Genomic DNA, 20,264 nt, shown 5'->3' with positions numbered 1-20,264 from the left:
ATATATCCCATCTCTGAATATTGATATAAGCACCCTAAATTCTCAGAAAATTGAATCCATTTCCACTCAAATTAAAACATTAACACTTTATAACCAAGTGAAATTTCTTTTCCCTAGGGAAAAAAAATCTATTCAGGTATTAATTATATATTATTCAATATCTTAATAAATAAAAAAAGACTCAGCATGTGGTTATCTCAATAAATACTGAAATATATAGATAAAACTTATTGATATCTGATTTTTGATGCTTAATAAAATATGGAATAGATGGATACTTCCTTAACCCTATGTCAAACAAAAGGTTGTTAATTTTGAAACAAAAGAAGCATTCCATTAACATAAAACATAAGGCAAGGAACATACTGTGTTGATTATTATTGAATATTGTTCTGGAAGTATTAGATATTATGTTTACAGAAGTAAAGAAAATAAGATATTTAAAAGAGGAAAAATAGGAAATTATCATCAACATGTAAAATGATTATATATAATTTAAAAACTCAGAAAAGTTACTTAAATTATTAGAAGACAATTTGCAATGTAATTGATTAGAATTAATAAGAATTTCATAACACTTATATTAACCTTTTGCACTCAGATGTCGAGTGTGACTCGACATGGTTAGCATCAGTAGCAGCTCTTTTTATACTCTTTGAATGTATCAATAATTTGAAATATAAAAAAATCCAAATAAATAAGTTTGTATGAAAAGAAACTCCAGGTTTTTATTCTACTGCAGCGCTTTGTAAAATCTGGGGTATTTAAAAAATTAAATCCCGAGTAGAATAAAGGAATTGAGAAAAAGGCAAGTGAGTGAAAAGGGTTAAAATATATTCAATATAAGAACATATCTCGGAAAACCAAGATGGCGGCATAAGGTAAACACCTAATTGTTGCCTATCACAACAATTTTAAAACTACAACTGGAAAACAGAGCGCACACCATCCAGAACCACCGGAAAACTGGCAGAGTGGAAAACATACAAGTAGAGAAAAAAAGAGAGGGGGACACTGAGCCTCAGGAGCTGTGGAGGTGCGGAGATCCATGAGAGCAGAAAGGGCAGGCGGCTGAATACGCGGCTGGCTTGCTCACAGAATGTGGAGAGGGAGGGCAGCAGATGCGTGGCTAGCTTTCTCGTTTGGGAGAGAAACAAAACCTCCGGTCTGCACTGAAATCCAGCTCTGGTTGGGGAGAAACTGGTCTGTTTGGCAGCTGGCGAGGCTCGAGAGCAGCCTTCTCTCAGAGCCGCGCAGTCATTATTTCGGACATGGAGAAACTGGCCCTCTTAGGTCGGCACGGACTGGAAACCAAAGTTTGTCTGCGCCACCCTGACACTCCGCCCCATCCAAGCTGAGCACAGAAGCTCTCCAAGCGGAGACACTGTTGATCCTCACAGCCAACTGGCTTGGAGATCAATTCCCCCAAGTGATACCAACAACAAGCACGGCTTAACTACAACAAGACTGCACACACAGCCCACAAAGCAGTACAACAAGAGGATACACCACAGAAAACTGGGGAGGCTGAGCTACTGGGCCCTGCTAGGACACCTAACACACAAAGTAACTCCATCAACTCAGGGTAGCATCTAAAATGCGGAGACAGAGGAGGACCAAGATGGCGGCATAGGGCGGACACCTAATTGTTGCCTACCTCAATAATTTTGAAACTACAACTGGAAAACAGAGCAGACACCATCCAGAACCACGGGAGGGCTGGCTGAGCGGATGCTCTACAACTAGAATAAAAGAGAGGGGGATGCAGGATGATGCTGATGCCAGTGAGTCAAAGATCACACTTTAAGAACTATGGCTCTGGAGACACAATGGTGCTTGGTGCGGTTTCCCAGGCGGTCTCCGGCTGAGAGGACGGCTCCGCTCACTGCCGAGCACGGACAGACGAACCCCTAGGGGACATGGGGTGGGAGACTCCGCGCTTGCTGACCTCTGAGTCCTTCGAGAATCTCTGCGCCCCAGAAGCAGCCAGGTGCGCACGCTCGGCAACCAGCCGCCGCTGCAGACCTGAGCGCCATCACAGCGACCTTGGACCAGCCCGCCGCCGCGCACCGGGCGCACAGGAGCTTCGCCGAGCCCGCTGCCTGGCGAGTTCCATGGCAGCCGCCCCGGAGCTTTGAGAAAATGGCCGGAGGAATTGCTGAGAAGGAATTGACCGATGGGAGTTGGGATCGGGAAGACGAGGCCCCGCTGGGTCCCGGATCCAGGTGCGCTCGCCCGGCGACTGGTTGCCACTGCAGACCCAAGTGCCACCGCAGTGACCTCAGACCAGCCCGCTGCCATGCACCAGGCTCACCGGAGCTTCGCCGAGCCCGCCGCCCAGTGAGTTCCACGGCAGACGTCCCGGAACTTTGAGAAAATGGCCGAAGGAATTGCTGAGAGGGAATTGACCGACAGGAATTGGGATCAAGAAGACGAAGACCCGCTGAGTCCCAGGTCCAGGTGAGGCCGCACACCCCTGGGTCCGGGTGAGGCTGAGTCCTGGGTCCAGGCGAGGCCGCACACCCCTGGGGCCAGATGAGGCCATGTGCCCCTGGGTCCGGGTGAGGCCACGCGCCCCTGCCTCCAGGCGAGGCTGGGTCCCAGGTCTGGGTGAGACCGCGCTCCTGGGTCCAGGAGAAGCCACGCACCCCTGGGTCTGGGTGAGGCTGAGTCCTGGGCCCGGTTGAAGCCGCCTGCCCCTGGGTCCAGGAGAGGCCACGCACCCCTGCATCCGGGTGAGGCTGGGCCCGGGTGAGGCCACACTCCCCTGGGTCCGGGGGAGGCCGAGCACCCCTGGATCCAGGTAAGGCTGCGCGCCCCTGGGTTCGGGTGAGGCCACACACCCCTGGGTCCGGGTGAAGCTGGATCCCGGGTCCAGGTGAGGCTGGATCCCAGGTCCGGGTGAGGCCGCGTGCCCCCGGGTCCGTGTGAGGCCACACGCCCCTTGGTACGGGTGAGGCCGCGCCCCTGGGTCCAGGCGAGACCAAACCAGAGGGAGTTGGACCTGCATTACCACCATTTGTCCACCATCCAGAGCTGAAAAGTCAGTGCCAACATGTACACATAAGGAACTGGTGGACATTGAAACTGGGTCTCAAAAGAACTGTTGGTCCAGAAAGAAACTCACTACAGACTGATTCATTTCCTGTCAGCATAACTATTATTGCTTGTCTCACATTCGGTTCTTATAAGTATATTTCTAGTAACACATGATCTCACTCATCTAGGGAAAATGATGAACAACATAGACTGATTAACAAGAACAGATCCAGAAACAAGGAGGCATCGATCGGACTGTCGGGCCTCAGAGGGAGGGTAGGGGAGGGTGGGGGTAGGGGGGAGAGATCAACCAAAGGACTTGTGTGCATGCATACAAGCCTAACCAATGGTTAAGGACAACAGGGGGGTGCGGGCATCTGTGGGGAGGGGTGTGGAATGGGAATGGGGGGATGAGGACAAATATGTGACACCTTAATCAATAAAGAAATTTTAAAAAAAGAACATATCTCATTTATCCGGTATAATAAAGAAGTAATATGCAAATTGACCCTCAAGACCTCACACAAGATGGCTGCCCACATGTGGTCAAAGATGGCCACCACAAGATGGCCAGCAGGGGAGGGTAGTTGTGGGCGAACAGGACAGCAGGGGAGGGCAGTTGGGGGTGACCAGGCCAGCAGGGGAGGATAGTTGGGGGGGACCAGGCATGCAGGAGAGGACAGTTAGGGGAAACCAGGCCAGCAGAGGAGTGCAGTTGGGGGCGACCAGGCAGGCAGGGGAGGGCAGTTGGGGACAACCAGGCTGGCAGGGGAGCAGCTGGGCATTGATCATGCTGGTAGGGGTGTGGTTAGGGGGTGATCAGGCTTGCAGGCAGGTGAGCGGTTGGGAGCCAGCAGTCCCGGATTGTGAGAGGGATGTCAGACTGCCAGTTTAGGCCCTATTCCACAGGGATCAGGCCTAAACCGGCAGTCAGACATCCCCCGAGGGGTCCCAGATTGCAGAGGGTGCAGGCTGGGCTGAGGGACACCCTCACCACCCCAGTGCATGAATTTTGTGCACCGGGCCTCTAGTATAAGTAACAATAAAGACTGATTTCCTAAAAATAAATTTAGCAAGCTATGTACAAGACCTATATGAAAAAAGCAAAATTGGAAAATTCTGCTGATAACTATAAAAGAAGACTAGTAAATGAAAAGACATACAAGCATACCTCGTTTTATTGCACTTTGCTTTATTGTGCTTCACAGTTAAGTTTATTACAAATTGAAGACAAGACCCCCCTCCCCTTCAAAAAGATTACAACTCAGTTTATTGTGATATTCACTTTATTGTGATGGTCTGGAACCAAACCCACAATATCTTCTTGGTATGCCTGTACTTTATTCTTATTTAAAAATGTATAAATTGTTTTTTAAAAACCAATGATAATAATCTAAATATTCAATGTAATCCCAACAAATACATTAATATAATATTTTATTTTGGAACTTGAATATATAACTCTAAAATTCATCTGGAAAATAAGCATGAGAAACTGCCAAAACCATTTTGAACAAGAAGAGAAATTAGAGGGTCTAGCACCATTAGATATTAAAATGCATTAAAAGGATATAGTTATAAATACTATGCATAGCAGGAAAGACTAACAAATTAATGGAACATGAAAAAAAGTCTCCAAATGGACCCAAATGCACATTGAACAAATGGATTATTATATAGTTTTAAATATGAGGGAGAAAGATAGTTTATTAATGAATTTCCTAGGACAATAGGCTAGCAACTTGGTGTGAGCATAGGAATGACAGTTAAATCCCTCTTATGTTTTTTACACCAAAATAAAAAAATAAATAAATAAAGACACATGTAAATTGACACCCCATCATTCTTAAGCGATTTCTTAGCATACAATGACATCCAGTCTTGTGACCCAGAAACCATTTGTCTGAGGGAAATAATAGCTCAGTATAGCATTGAATTGCAGGTTCTGACCTTTTCTAAATGCTCTCTAAACTTGCCTTTACATACTAATGTGTGATATTTGGAAAGCCAAATAGATATATTTTTAATTAATTGGTTAGAAACAGATTAATATAAAGGAAATGGAAACACCAACTAGTAATCTTTCTCTCTGATGTTATAATCATTCTTTTATTTATCTCACTGCTTAACTCTGAGAGGAAATCTTTGCTGCTTCCTCAAAGTTTGCATCTATTTGAACATTCTCACCCATGGTGCTCTGAGGGAACTAGCTATACACTGAACAGCATGTGTCAGAATGCCCAGAGACTTTAGCTTGAGTTCCAGCTGTGCAACTAACAGATCTGTCACTTTGACCTCAGTTTCTCCAGGTATACATTGAAGGAGTTGAATTAGATTATCTCTAAGGTCCCCTTTGAGTTTAAATATTCAATAATTCTAGTGTTTTAAGTACTTTGCTTACTTTCTTTCATTTCCCTTCCATTAGGGTTTTTGGTAGATCATCAGTTAGATCAGTGATGGGCAACCTTTTGAGCTTGGTGTGTCAAACTTCACCAAAAAACTGAGCATAACTCGGGTAGTGTGTCACTTTGAGGAAAAAACATTATTTCGAGATATTTATAGTTTAAATAACATAAATGTATAATTGTTATATATAATTGTATTTAATAAACCAAAAACTAAATATTTAACTTACCTGCTTAGTGACTTCTTTGTTCATCCGTCAGTCGGTTTCTTTTGTTGGTCTTGATATTATTTAGCTTGTGTGGGATGCCGTGAACTAAGATAAGTGAGGGGGAGGGGGAATTCTTTAACTAACCTGCCTATTAGTGACTTGTTTGTTGCTGAATTTCATTGGCTAAATCTTCAATTGAAGGTTGGTATTTTGTACACTTCAGGCCCAAGCCAGCGCTACTAACTTCATCTGTCAATCTGTTTCTTTTGTTGGTTTTGATATTATTTAACGCTGAGAATAAGGCCTCACAAAAGTATGTAGAGGGAAAAATTGTGAGTAAAGCCATTGCTATATTTTTCAGGGTGCTAAAAGTGTCTGGTAGTCGGTTCCAGGCACTCCAAATTTCCTGTTCGCAGTGGCACTCCTCTTGATGCTCCAAGAGGCACCTTTCCAGATTCTCAAGCTTTGACCTCAAGTCGACAAACACCTGAGCCCAGATACTGTCTTGAAATTCTGCAAGTTGCATCTCCAAATCATCAATTTGCATCCATTGGAAACCATTTAATTCCAAACTACTGTAGACTACTACATCAGGATACTTAATTATTTTCATGGTCTGTTCTAGACTTCTAAATTGACTAAATCTATCACTAAACTGGTCAAGTAATGAGTCTAAAACATGCTGGTACTTCATATGCAAGAGTTCCATTTCATTTTGTACAGCTGCACTGGCCTTCTCAAAATACTTTGTTACTCGAGGAAAATACTTAAAAGTTTTAGTTTCTACATCTCACTTGAAAAATTTAACTTTACTTTCAAAAGCTTTTATGTATCCAAACATAACGTCAATACTTTTGCCAAAACCTTGTAACTTTAAGTTCAGTTCATTAATATGAACAGAGATCTGTAAAAAACATCAGGGTGTTGACCCAGTTATCATCATTAAGCTGAGGAAAGTTTCCCAGATCCTTATCATCAAGAAATACCTTAATTTCTTCAAAGCACTCCACAAAGCACTCAAGAACTTTGCCTCAGCTCAGCCATCTTACATTATTGTACATCAGCAATCCACTGTAGGTGAAATCAACCTCCAGTAAAAGTGCCGAAAATTCTTGCTTGTGAAGGGAGGGAGCAGCTATTAAATTAACTAATTTTGTAACTACTGACATTAAGTCGTTTAAGTCGGTGAATCCTGCCTTGGCACATAAAGCCTCCTGATGGATAATACAATGAAAAGGCACAATCGGATGTCCAATAGCTTCTGTAAACAATTTGACAAATCCAACTTTTCCCCCCACCATATTTGGTGCCCCATCTGTTGTCACTGACACAACTTTAGAAATATCAATGCTTAGGTCACGAAATGTTTGTATAACAACCTTACATATTTCGCTTCCTGATTTACTTGTTGACACTGATACTAACTTTATCAACTCTTCTCTCGTTGTGAGACCATCAGAATATCGACCAATAATGGCCAACTGAGCATGTGATGTGACATCAGTAGTTTCATCAAGAGAGATCAAAAAATATTTACACTTCCTTATGTCTCTCTATAATTGATGTTGTACGTTTGTGTTCAGTCTCATTATTCGGTCTTTTATGATATTTCTACTGAGTGGTAACTCAGATATTCTCTTAATAATTGCATCTTTATTCTGCATATCGTGAAATAGAACTGGTGCACATCTTAGGAGAGTTTCTTTAATAAATTCTCCCTCACTGAGTGCTTTTCCATGCTGAGCTATAGAGTGAGCAATGCTCAAACTTGCAGATGTTAAATTTGTAGAGCCTTTCATAAATTTAAGGATGGAATTAGATTGGCTCTTATAAAGGTGTAGCTGCCTGGAAATGTATTCCTTCCTTTCATCCTCACTTTTTTCCAAGAGCTGGGAATGATTAGTTTCAAAATGTCTATTTATATTCCATGTTCTGCTTACTACCGTTTCAGTACATAGAACGCAAAATGATCTGCCTTTTTTTTCTATAAAGCCATACATCTCGGTCCATGTCTCTTGAAAGGGTCGGCCACTGCTACTACCACTTCCTTTACTTAACCTTAGTTTTTTTATTTTTTGGGTTCTCCATCAGGGGGGCAGTGACAGAAGATAGAATTTCAGATAGCTTGTTAGGCCTGCAGGCAATTAGGGGTTAACTAGCCTAACTAACCACAAAATGGTGCATATAATTGTCTTTTAGGAAAGGGTAGGGTTAATAAGCAGAAGTAGGGGTTAATAAGGATGCACAACTGTAAGAGTGGTGAAATGGAGTCTGCACTATGGAGCAAGATGGTGTTCCTTATGTGAATTAAAATGGCTGTCACTATTTCTAATGGCTGGAAACGGCACCCATAGCACGCCACAAACCCTTGCCTCTCCCAGCCTCCCCCTCACTTATCTCAGTAATGATGGATTAGAAATCCATGACACCCCAGAACAGTAGATAATGGTTGCTGTGGTTAACTGTTATTTGGTTACTGGTAATGGCAGGGCCCCCAGAGATGCGTCCCCCGCTGTTCCGCTGCTCCCTGCTCTGCCTGCGGAAGTGAGTGCAAAGATCCCGGCTTAACTGGAAGTCCCAGAACTAGACACTCTGTGCCGGACTTCTGCTGTTTTGGCTTACAGACCTCCGGCACAGAGTGTCTAATAGGGGAGGATGAAACATTTGCGACTAGAGTCTTGGAGTTAGAATGTTTCATCCTCAGGAGCAGCAAATGTTTCATCCTCAGCATGCGGCCGCCTCAGCAGCCACGTGTCATCAGAAATGGCTACACGTGTCAGTGCTGACATGCATGTCATAGGTTCGCCATCACTGAGTTAGATTTACCAAGAGAATCTATATATATAAAAGCCTAAGCAACTGAACAACTGGTCAACTGGCAGCGATGATGTGCACTGACCACTAGGAGGCAGAAGCTCAATTCAGTGGGGGCACCGCTCATCGAACTTACCGAGTTGCAGCCAGAATGAGCAGGAGCGGTGCAGCACCCAGTCTGGCCTCGGGCTCCTCCCTGGCGACCACCTGCCACTTCACACACTACTATATCCCTCGGGGTATGTCAGACTGCCAGAAGTCCAACATCCCCCGAGGGGTCTCAGAATGAGAGAGGGTGGAGGGACCCCACTGGTGCATGAATCCATGCACCAGGCTCTAGTCTATATATATAAAAGCCTAAATGGCTGGCTGACTGGCCAACCGGCTGGTAGGTATGACATGCACTGACCACCAGGGGGCAGATGCTCAATGCAGGAGCTGCTGAGCCACAGCAACTTTGCAGAGTACCCTCTTGCACTCAGGGACTCCTCAGGGGATGTTGGAGAACCAGTTTATGCCCGATCCCTGCTGGCCAGACCGAGGAACCCCACCTGCTGGAGGGACCCCATTCACTCCGCAGATGCCCCAGGTGTGGCCAGCCGTGGATTTGACCGCAGGAGGTTGGCTCCAGAGCATGTCTGGCCCGTCTTGCCCAGTCTGTCCCTCCAGCCACCTACTAATTAATTTCCTTTCAATGTGCATGAATCTATGCACTGGGCCTCTAGTTTAGTCATAAAAATTTAAGTCGATTCACAAGTGGCAACATTCAAACAGCTGCAACTAGCAGCACTTTTTTAAAAAAACTCCCTGCTGGTTCCTGATTCTCCCTTGTAGTGCACAGGGCTCAGGCCTTGAGTCTCTTTTTTTATGTACCATTACCCCTGTAGTAATCTCTGCTGCTTTCATGGTCCAAATGCCACCTATAACTCTATAGTATATCTCCCCAAGCCAGAACTCTCCTCCATACTCCTGTCATATATACTATACTACCTATTAGACATCTTTTCTTGAGAGTCTGATAGGCACCTCAAACTTAACATATCCAAAACATCTTCCTTGTCTTTTCCTCAAAGTTGTTCAAAACTAGCTTCTCCACCAGTCTTCTTGTCTTAGTAAGCAGCAACTAAATACTTGGCGGCATCCTTAACTTCTCTTTCTCTCACACCCTCCAATCAATCCATTGGCAAATACAGAAGTTCCTACCTATAAAATACAGGTTGGGACAAAAGTAGGTTTACTAGTATAGTTGTGAGTATGCAAAACACAGAATTTATTCTTGCATTATTATTTATTAATTATTGTGTTATTTTACATACAAACAACTGTAAATCTACTTTTGCCCCACCCTGTATATATGGAATACCATCACTTCTCACCACACACACTACTACCACCTTGGCCCAAAGAAGCATCATCTCTCACCTAGATTACTACAGTAAGTTTTTTTATATATATAATTGATTTCAGAGAGGAAGGAAGAGGGAGAGAGAGATAGAACCATCACTGATAAGAGAGAATCATTGATCGTCTGCCTCTTGCTTGCTCCACATTGGGGATCAAGCTGGCAACCCGGGCATGTGTCCTGACCAGGAATCTAACCGTGACTTACTGGTTCATAAGTTGACACTCAACCACTGAGCCATGCTGGCTGGACTGCAGTAAGTTCTTAAGTAGTCTTCCTGTTACTTATCAATTCTCAATACAGCAAACAGTGATTCTATTAAAATGTTAGACTACAGTAAGCTTTGGGCTTTAATCCTGTAAAAGAAGAAGCCCTTACAGTGGCCTATAAGAACCTAAACAATGACCTTTCCCATTATCTATGTGACCTTATTCCCCACCCTTCCTCTCCCTATCTCCATTCTAGATAAAGGACTTTTTAAATTGTTTCCAAACACTTCAAAGTATACTGCTGTCTCAGGTTCTTTGTGTTTATTGTTCTCCCTGACTGGAAAGATCTTTCCTAGGTATCCACATAGTTTATTTCTTCCCTGGCAACATTTAGGTCTTTAATCAAGTGCCATCTTATCAGTAGGGATTTCTCAATAACCCCATTAAAATTTCCATTCCTCCTTCTCTATCTTTTCTATAGCATTTTTTACCCTCCTACATATTTTACTTCTGTAGTTGTTTATTACCTGTCTCTCCTCTTTTGAACATAAGCTCTATGAAGACAAGGATGTGTCTGTTTTTACAGTGCCGAGAAGAGTGCATAGCACAGAATAGGTGTCCAATAAATATTTTTTAAATAAATAAATGAACTCTCCCCAATGACCAGATGCCTCAGAGTATTCCCTCCTTGTTAGAGAATGAGAAAAAGGCTTTATAAAGTTCATTAGACTGTGAACAATATGTGTAAAATACTATACACAAATGATTATTTCAGTATTTGGTCAATGCAAAAGGGACACATACAAATTGTTCTACTCACAGAGACATGAAAGTGTAACGAACAATGCGTTATTGAATAGGTGTAAATAGAAAAAAAGAACTGTAGTTTAAATGAAATCAGGATGCAATTGCCTGCATCACAGGTTTGCATTATCTAAACTTTGAGTACTGTCATTTGGAGAAAATGTCCTTTTGAGGAAATGAAGTATGTCAGAAAGACAGGCCAAGTGAAGAAATAGTTGGGCCCAGGGCTTGCATTTGAGTAGGTCAGTATTTAACTACCTTTTCATTGTGGATCCTTTACTTTCCAGTACAATTTTCTAATTATTTCTTTGCTACAATGAAGCAACTGAGCGTTTACTCCTTTGCCTTGAACAAACTTACTCTTTTCAGAATTTAACTATTAACAGTAATGGAAAATTCTGGCTACTTTCCCCATACAAATGCAATGAACTGAACAACAATTGGTTATTAGAACTGGATTTTTCAAAAAAAGGTTTTCATTTAGGGTAGGTCTACAAAATACTGTTTCCATCTCCTTTTGTGCATCTTAGTTGCTGGATGCAAAATTAGAGCTTTAGGCAGATAGATGCTATAGCTAAGAAGAAGGACTCTTATCTAGATTGTCACAGACTTCAATGCCAAATGATGATTTCTGCTGTGGAAGGTCTTACATTAATTGTGCAGGATGCTGGATTACATTTATACAATCATATATTCAAGACAATGATACCATAGATTGAGTTCTCAGATAATGGTGGAACAAGAAAGAAATATCTAGTCTATATCCAGTGTATATAAAGTTAGTATATATAGAAACAAAATATATATTGTTTAAAGTGTTACATATGTCTCCTTTTTCTCCCATTGACCTCTCCCCAGCCACTCACACCCCCAGGACAAGTCCCCACGACCCCAGGGTTCGTATTCATTGGTTATGCTAATATGCATGCATACAAATCCTTTGTTTGATCTTTTACACACATCGCAACTCCCACCCCCCACCTACCCCTGCCTTCCCTCTGAGTTTTGAGAGTCTGTTCAGTGTTTCTCTGTCTCTGGATCTATTTTTGTTCATCAGTTTATGTTGTTCATTATATTCCACATAGGAGTGAGAGATTATGTGACATTTATCTTTTTCTGACTGACTTATTTCACTTACCATAATGCTCTCCAGTTCCATCCATGCTGTTGCAAATGGTAAAAGTTCCTTTTTTTTAACAGCAGTGTAGTATTCCATTGTATAGATGTACCACGGTTTTTAATCCACTCATCTGCTAATGGACACTTAGGCTGTTTCCAAATCTTAGCTATTGTAAACTGTGCTGCTATGAACATAGGAGTGCAAATGTCCTTTCTGATTGGTGTTTCTGATTTCTTGGGATATATTCCTAGAAGTGGGATTAATGGGTCGAATAGGAGTTCCATTTTTAACTTTTGAGGAAACTCCATACTGTTTTCCACAGTGGCTGCACCAGTCTGCATTCCCACCAGCAGTGCATGAGGGTTCCGTTTTATCCACAACCTCGCCAGCACTTGTCCTTTGTTGATTTGCTGATGATAGCCATTCTGACAGGTGTGAGATGGTACCCCATTGTTGTTTTGATTTGCATCTCTAGGATGATTAGTAACTTTGAGGATGTTTTCATGTGTCTCTTGGCCTTTTGTATGTTCTCTTTTGAAAAGTGTCTATTTAGGTCCTTTGCCCATTTTTTGATTGGATTGTTTATCTTGTTTTTGTTAAGTTGTATGAGTTCCCTGTAAATGTTGGAGATTAAACCCTTATCGGAGATAACATTGGCAAGTATGTTCTCCCATGCAGTGGGCTTTCTTGTTGTTTTGTTGATGGTTGCTTTTGCTGTGCAGAAGCTTTTTATTTTGATGTAGACCCATTTGTTTATTTTCTCCTTGGTTTCCATTGCCCTAGGAGCTGTATCGGTAAAAATATTGCTATGACAAATGTCTGCCATTTTGCTGCCTATGGATTCTTCTAAGATTTTTATGGTTTCCCGTCTTACCTTTAAGTTCTTTATCCATTTTGAGTTTATTTTTGTGAAGGGTGTAAGTTGGTGGTCTAGTTTCATTTTTTTTGCATGTATCTGTCCAATTTTCCTAACACCATTTATTGAAGAGACTGTCTTGACTCCATTGTATGCTCTTGCCTCCTTTGTCAAATATTAATTGAGCATAATGGCTTGGGTCAATTTCTGGGTTCTCTGTTCCACTGGTCTATATGTCTGTTGTTGTGCCAGTACCAGGCAATTTTGAGAACAGTGGCTTTGTAGTATAGCTTGATATCTGGTATTGTGATCCCTCCAACTTAGTTCTTCTAAAGGTAGTATATTAACATTTTGGGGTTTTCACACCAAAAAAGGATTTGAATCCTGAGACAGGGAGAATAACTTGTTTGGCATTTGAAGCCCATGCCTGGCACGAGTTGGAGGCACTGATTTTTGAATAAATAAATGAAGAATGACACTCCACACTTGCCATTCATGTTAGGATTCTTATGTAAATGTTTCTTTCTTTTTTTTTAAATATTTTTATTGAGGTATTATATGTGTACATATCTTACTATTACCCCCCCACCCCACACCCACACATGCCCTCCCCCCCCAGAGTTTTGCGTCCATTGTTTATGCTTATATGCATGCATACAAGTCCTTCGTTTGATTTCATAACTCCCCCACCTTTCCCAAACTTTCCCCCTGTAATTTGAAAGTCTGTTTGATGCTTTACTGTCTCTGTATCTATCTTTTTGTTCACCACTTTATAATGTTCTTTACTATCCCTAAATGAGTGAGATCATGTGGTATTGTTCTTTCATTGACTGGCTTATTTCACTTAGCATAATGTTCTCCAATTCCATCCAGGTTGCTGCAAATGATGAGAATTCCTTCTTTTTTATGGCAGCATAGTATTCCATTGTGTAGATGTACCACAGTTTTCCGATCCAGTCATCTGCTGATGGGCACCTAGGCTGTTTCCAAATCTTAGCTATTGTAAATTGTGCTGCTATGAACATAGTGGTGCATATATCCTTTCTGATTGGTGTTTCTAGTTTCTTCGGATATATTCCCAGGAGTGGGATTACTGGGTCAAATGGGAGTTCCATTTTCAGTTTTTTGAGGAAACTCCATACTGTTCTCCACAGTGGCTGCACCAGTCTGCATTCCCACCAGCAGTGCACGAGGGTTCCTTTTTCTCCGCATCCTCGCCAACACTTGTTGTTTGTTGATTTGTTGATGATAGCCATTCTGACAGGTGTGAGATGGTACCTCATTGTTGTTTTGATTTGCATCTCTCGGATAATAAGTGACTTTGAACATGTTTTCATGTGTCTCTTGGCCTTCCTTCTGTCTTCTTTTGAAAATATTCTGTTTAGGTCTGTTGCCCATTTTTTTATTGGATCATTTATCTTCCTCTTATTAAGTTGCATAAGCTGCCTGTAGATGTTGGAGATTAAACCTTTATCAGTGATAGCATTTGCAAATATGTTTTCCCATGCAGTGGGCTTTCTTGTTGTTTTGTTTAAATGTTTCTTTGATCAGCCTCCTATCCCTACTCATACGCAAAACAGAACAGAAAATAACAATATGATGCAAGGTAAGAAAAATCAATCACAGCATCCAAAGTCATGGCACAGCAAAACATACATTGTCTCCCAGCAGCTTTCTGTCACTCTATATGAAAGTGACTCTGGGAACTCAATATTCCCACTTCTATGGGTTTTTTAAAAATTGAATTTATCGGGCATAAATTGGTTAATAAAATTATACAGGTTTCAAGTGTACAATTCTATAATACATCATCTGCATATCGCACAGGCATTTTGTTAGCAATTCAAAACACAATTAGGAACTAGATATACATTCTTAAATATGACCACTCTGCATGTCTGCTTAATACACTAAAATAAAATCTTAAAAAGGTCACTTCTATAGATATGAAGAAAAGATCTATGTATTACTAATATCAAAGTGTCATTAATTCTTCTAAGGGGATCTTCTCTCAAATCTGTTTCAAGGTAATATGATGTGTTTCCTTCTGCCTGTGTTTTCATCAACTTGCTTTCAAGTAAACAGTGTATATGAACACAACACGATAACTAAATATTTCAGTGTCGGTTGCCTATTGCCATATAACAAACAACTTAAAACTTCATGGCTTAAAACAACATCAACTTATTGTTTGTTATGGGGTTGATTGGATGATTTATCTACTTGCTGTGCTGTTGGTTGTGTCTGTGGGATGGCTTCAAGGTCCAGCATGGCCTTCTTCACTGGACTGTCAGTTGGTGCTGGTTCCTGTCTGGGAGTTCAGCTGAAGCTCCTGGGACCTTGATTTTTCCTTCATGTGAGCCTTTTTGTGAGATTTCTTGGGCTTTCTCACAGTATGATGGCTATGTCACAAGAAGTATTCCATTCAGGAAGACAGAAACGGAAGCTGTCTCAAGTTTTAACTTAAAGTTACCACTGCTATCTTCTATTGGTCAGAACAGGTCACAGGGCCAGTCCAAATTCTCCTCTCAAAGGGAGAAATGGCAAGACCACATTGAAAGAGAGCACGTGGGATGGAAATAATTTTGCAACCAGCTTCTGAAAGACTTTCCATTATAATCAAGAAATGTGTCTTTTACTTTTCCCTTTGCTGTTTTTCTTCTCTTTGCCCTTTTATATTGGATATTTAATCAGATCACCAAGTTGTACCGGATTAGAATATAAGTGCACAGATATTCTGATCCTGATTTACACACTATGTCAGTATAGATCAAGCAAGGGGAACAGGACCAGGCAATATCCATCTGAGGATTTTAAGAAACTCAAAAAAGAAACTGTGATGATGTTTGTTAAAATATGAAGTCTGCAATTCTAGGAGATTACTATGCAAAAAGGAGTTCGTTTCCTTAAGTGTCTTTATGCTAGGTAGCATTCTGAGTATTATACATTCATTACTTCATTTGATTTTCACACCACTTTGAGGCCTGTATTATTTTCTCCATTCTCCAGATGAGGAAACTGAGGTTCAGAAAGAACCTCAGTAGGGGGGCTGAGTGAAAGAGGTGAGGGTATTAAGCAAAGAAAATAACCTCATAGACACAGACATTAGTATGGTGATTAAATAAAAGGAAAAGATTATGTTAACTTGCCCAACTATTCATAGCTATTGAACAGCTAAATTTAGTCTTAAAATTCAGGTATGTCCAGGGGTCATTCTCTCCAAAACCCCTCCAATGTCCACTATACTCTTGTTACTCAAAGTGTGCCCCCACAGAATTTTTATCCCATTAGAAAATGTGGAGTCTGAGGGGGCACCAAGAGGGGTTATCTAAAGTGTAGGGCTCAGGATAAGGGTCCCAGTTGCGGATGTCTGAGAAATTAAGGATTCATAGGTCTACAATGAAAATTGGGATTATACAGGTTGCTGAATATCAGGCTGGCTAGAAAATTTTATAAAAGCTACTAGAGGCCTGGTGCACGGATTCATGCACCAGTGGGGTCCCTCAGCTTGGCCTGCACCCTCTCGGAATCCAGGATGTAATAGTGCATGAAACAGCAGGCGGCTGGGGAGGAGCCCAAGCCTGGGCTGGGTGGCTCCCACTCATCTGGCCCCACTGTACCTGCTGTGGCCGCTGCTTGGTAGCGCTGCTGCAAAAGCGGGAGAGACTCGCATCGCCACAGCTGCACTTGCCAGCTGTGAGCCTGACCACCATGGGGCAGGTCCTGTATTGAGCATCTTCCCCCTGGTGGTCAGTGTGCATCATAGCAACCGGTCAAATGGTCAACTGATTGCTTAGGGTTTTATATGTGTAGATGATGAGCCTATAATTAAATGCAACTTGTTTGAAGAAGACAACATGGTTTCTCTGAGAAGAAATCAAATAACACTCAACCACCCAAGTTATTTCATGGGATAAGAGAAGATATGATCAGTTCATTTATGTGCTTATAACTTTCCAAACGTATATTTCTAAAATGAGAAACAACAAATCCAGAGACTACCTATACTGAGCTATGTGGCAGTTGGAGGCCCCTTTAGCCACTGCTCCAGGGGAACTAGAAAGGCTGATATCAGGAGAAGTTTGTTCAAGGTTCATATCCTTTAAGAAGAGGGAAGCAAAATATTATAGAGCTACAAAGGGAAAGCTATTGGGGTGTGATGAAAGGAATCTTTACTTCTGAATGAGACACATTCAGTTTTGAATCTTGGTCTGAAACATACAACCTGTATAACTTTGGGGAAGTCATATAACCTGTTTGAGGCTCAAATTTCCTATCAATAAATGGAGAATAAGAATAGTTGTGTTTCCTAAGACTTACATCGTAAGACCTAGCAGGAAGCAAATAAATATTAGTTTATTTTATACTTATATAATGCTTATTATATGCTAGACACTATTCTAATCACTTTACAAATTTTAATTCACTTAATCCTCATAACAACAATAAGGTTATATGTACTTTTATTATCTTCATGTATAGATAGGAAAACTGAGGTGCAAAGAGGTTGTGTGCCTTGCCCATGGTTGCATAGCTAGTGAATGCGAGCACCAGGACTTGAACCTAGACAGTCTATGTTGAGAGTCTAACCATTACGTTACTTAACCATTATACTAGGTTGAAATTTCTAAATTCTTCATCATGAAAACCTTTTAACAATTCATCCAAACAAAAGGGCTCTCTACTGTGCTTTATTTCCTCCATTAAATTCAAGACTCTGCAAACTATTTTGATGTGAGAAGGAAAAGTAGGCAGCATGTTGAAAAACACTGAAGGAAGTTATTTTATCTCTCAAGGGTAATTCTCCTAGGAGTCATTGTTAACTCAGAGCTTCAGAATCCCACCCCCAGTGCCCCCAGACCCCAGGGTGTTGCCTGAATGCACTGTCAGCCCACACATCCCCTTTTGTGTCAGCAGGCTGGTCAAGGAGTTTGACAGTTTTCATTCTCTCCAAGGACATAACTTTTTTATGTATCTCCATTAAATTGTTGATTCTTTTCCATAAAAGCAAAAATGTAGTCTCCAAGGGTGAAACAAAGTTGGCAATTTATCATAATTCTGACTTTCTATTTAACTTAAAAGGCAGTTGAGAGATCACAATGCGTGATTTAGCCTTATATATCCTTTCCTGCACCTGAAACTACCACTTCACAGAAAAGTAATAAAAAGTCAGAATACTCCTTGCTATTTGGTATAGAATTATATCTGGTAGAGAAATAAAGAATAATTTATAGAGCAAAGTGCCAGAACTAAACCAGTCCAGTTCAGTTCTAATAAGGATTTACTTTGACTCAGTCTGTTCTGTCAAGGAGTTGATAATTTAATGAATAGGAAACTGTCACTCATGGGTATGTTCTGCTTCATTGCCTTTCTTACTCAACTCTCCCACAATACATACCAGTCTGACCTTTACATACTTATTTTTTCTATTTGGAAATTCCAAACATGGAAGGGTCACTGTCCTGACACCAGATAAAGAATGGACATAAACTAGATAGTACCTGATAGTCACTGCCTGGGGCAGGATAGGGAGGAGAAATTCAGGTTTGAGTCTTCTACTTCCCTGTTAGAGCTTTGTGTAAGTAACCACTCACCTTTATCCGTGATTTCACTTTCCATGGTTTCAGTTATCTGGTGTCAGTTATCTGCAGCCAACTGGTCTGAAAATATTAAAAGTCCAGAAATAAGCAATTGATAAATTTCAAATTGTGCACCATTCTGAGTAGTGTGATGAAATGTTTTGCTGTCCTGCTCCGTTCATTCCAGGATGCGAATCATCCCTTGTCCAGCGTGTTCATACTATATACACTTCCCCCACCTTTTAGTCACTTAGTAGCCAACTAAGTATCCGATCGACTATTGTGATATCTTAGTGCTTGTGTTCAAGGAACCCTTATTTTACTTAATAATGCCACATTCACATAACTTTTATTATAGTATATTGCTGTAATTGTTCTATTTTATTATTAGATTTTGTTGTTAATCTAGTACTGTGCTTAATTTATAAATTAAACTTTATCATAGGTATATATGTATAGGAAAAAACAGGATATAAGGTTCAGTACTATCTGCAGTTTCAGGCATCCACTAGATAAGGGGGGACTACTATATTCTCCCTCCTACTGCTTCTTGCTGGCTGTGCTGAGCTTTGGTTCTACCTTTTGTGCTCTTGGAGATGTTGGGTTTGAGAAAAAGATGCAAAACTGTCTAGTCTTCTTTTCCCTATGCTCATGGTGCTTAAACCTCAAATCTAACCTTGAAAGAAAAAGAAATCATAAATATAACCAGCAAAGTCTTCAAAATTAGTTTCCCCTCCTTCATTCCCACTTCTGTTTCTCTCTTTTGGAAAGACAGCAATGCATAGCGGTTACTGCATACACTCTCAGGCCAGGCTCATGTTTCTTAACTTTCTGAGTTTCAGCTGCCTCATTCATATAATCCTATATAATAAAAGGCACACAGAGCCCTATATAATTTATATCACCAAAATCTCTAGAGACTAAGATCTAGAATATTTATATCACTATTGCCTAATATGAAAATTGTCTCCTTGACCGGGAGTTTGACCGGGAGTTCAACCTTTTGCTACAATGTGCGCTGACCACCAGGGGTGGCATGGAACATGGTGGTCGTCAGCAACATGGCACTGGCAGCGGGCGGCAGTGGAGGCACTGCTGGGCCTGATGGGCCCTGATGAGAGCGGGACCACGGCGGGATGGTGGAGCAGGTGAGCGGGTGGCGCCAGGCCAAGGTTGGTGAGAGTGGGGGCCCGATCGCCCTATAGATTGCCCCGTTGATTGCCCCGCAGACCTTGACCAGTGGTGGCAGTTGGGGGTGGGGCCGCTGCCTGGCACCCAGGTGCTGAGGGAGCTGGGCGGGGGCCTGATTGCCCCACCAATTGCTCCACAGACTGGGACCAGTGGCAGCTCTGACACTTCTATTACAGAGAAAGGGCAAATAGCAATATTAAAATATTTCTTCTAATTATTTTCCTTTCAATGCACAAATCTGAGCACCAGGCCACTAGTTGAAAAAAATAAAAGAACTTACCCTAAAAGTGATGTTGTAAGAATCTAAAACATATAAATCATTTAGAACAGTATCTGGCACAAGTAAATGCCACATAAGCATCAGCTATTATTATGTCATGAAGAAGTTAGGGATAGATAAAGATGGAAAGAAACTGATAATCTAGAATTTCAGAATTTTAAAGACGAAAAGAACCTTAGAGATCAGCTGGTTTATGCCACTAATTTTACAGATAAGGAAATTGAAAACCAGACAGATGAAACTGTGGATTCCCACATTAAAACTCTTCCTATAATGCTATACCTCAATTAATATTGTTCCTAATCTGTTCTAATTAGTTTATTTGTGCTTTTAGCCAGAAAATATTTACTGAGTAC

This window comes from Eptesicus fuscus, chromosome 1, assembly GCF_027574615.1.
Source record: "Eptesicus fuscus isolate TK198812 chromosome 1, DD_ASM_mEF_20220401, whole genome shotgun sequence".
In the NCBI taxonomy this organism is placed as follows: domain Eukaryota; kingdom Metazoa; phylum Chordata; class Mammalia; order Chiroptera; family Vespertilionidae; genus Eptesicus; species Eptesicus fuscus.
This window is presented reverse-complemented; position numbering follows the sequence as displayed.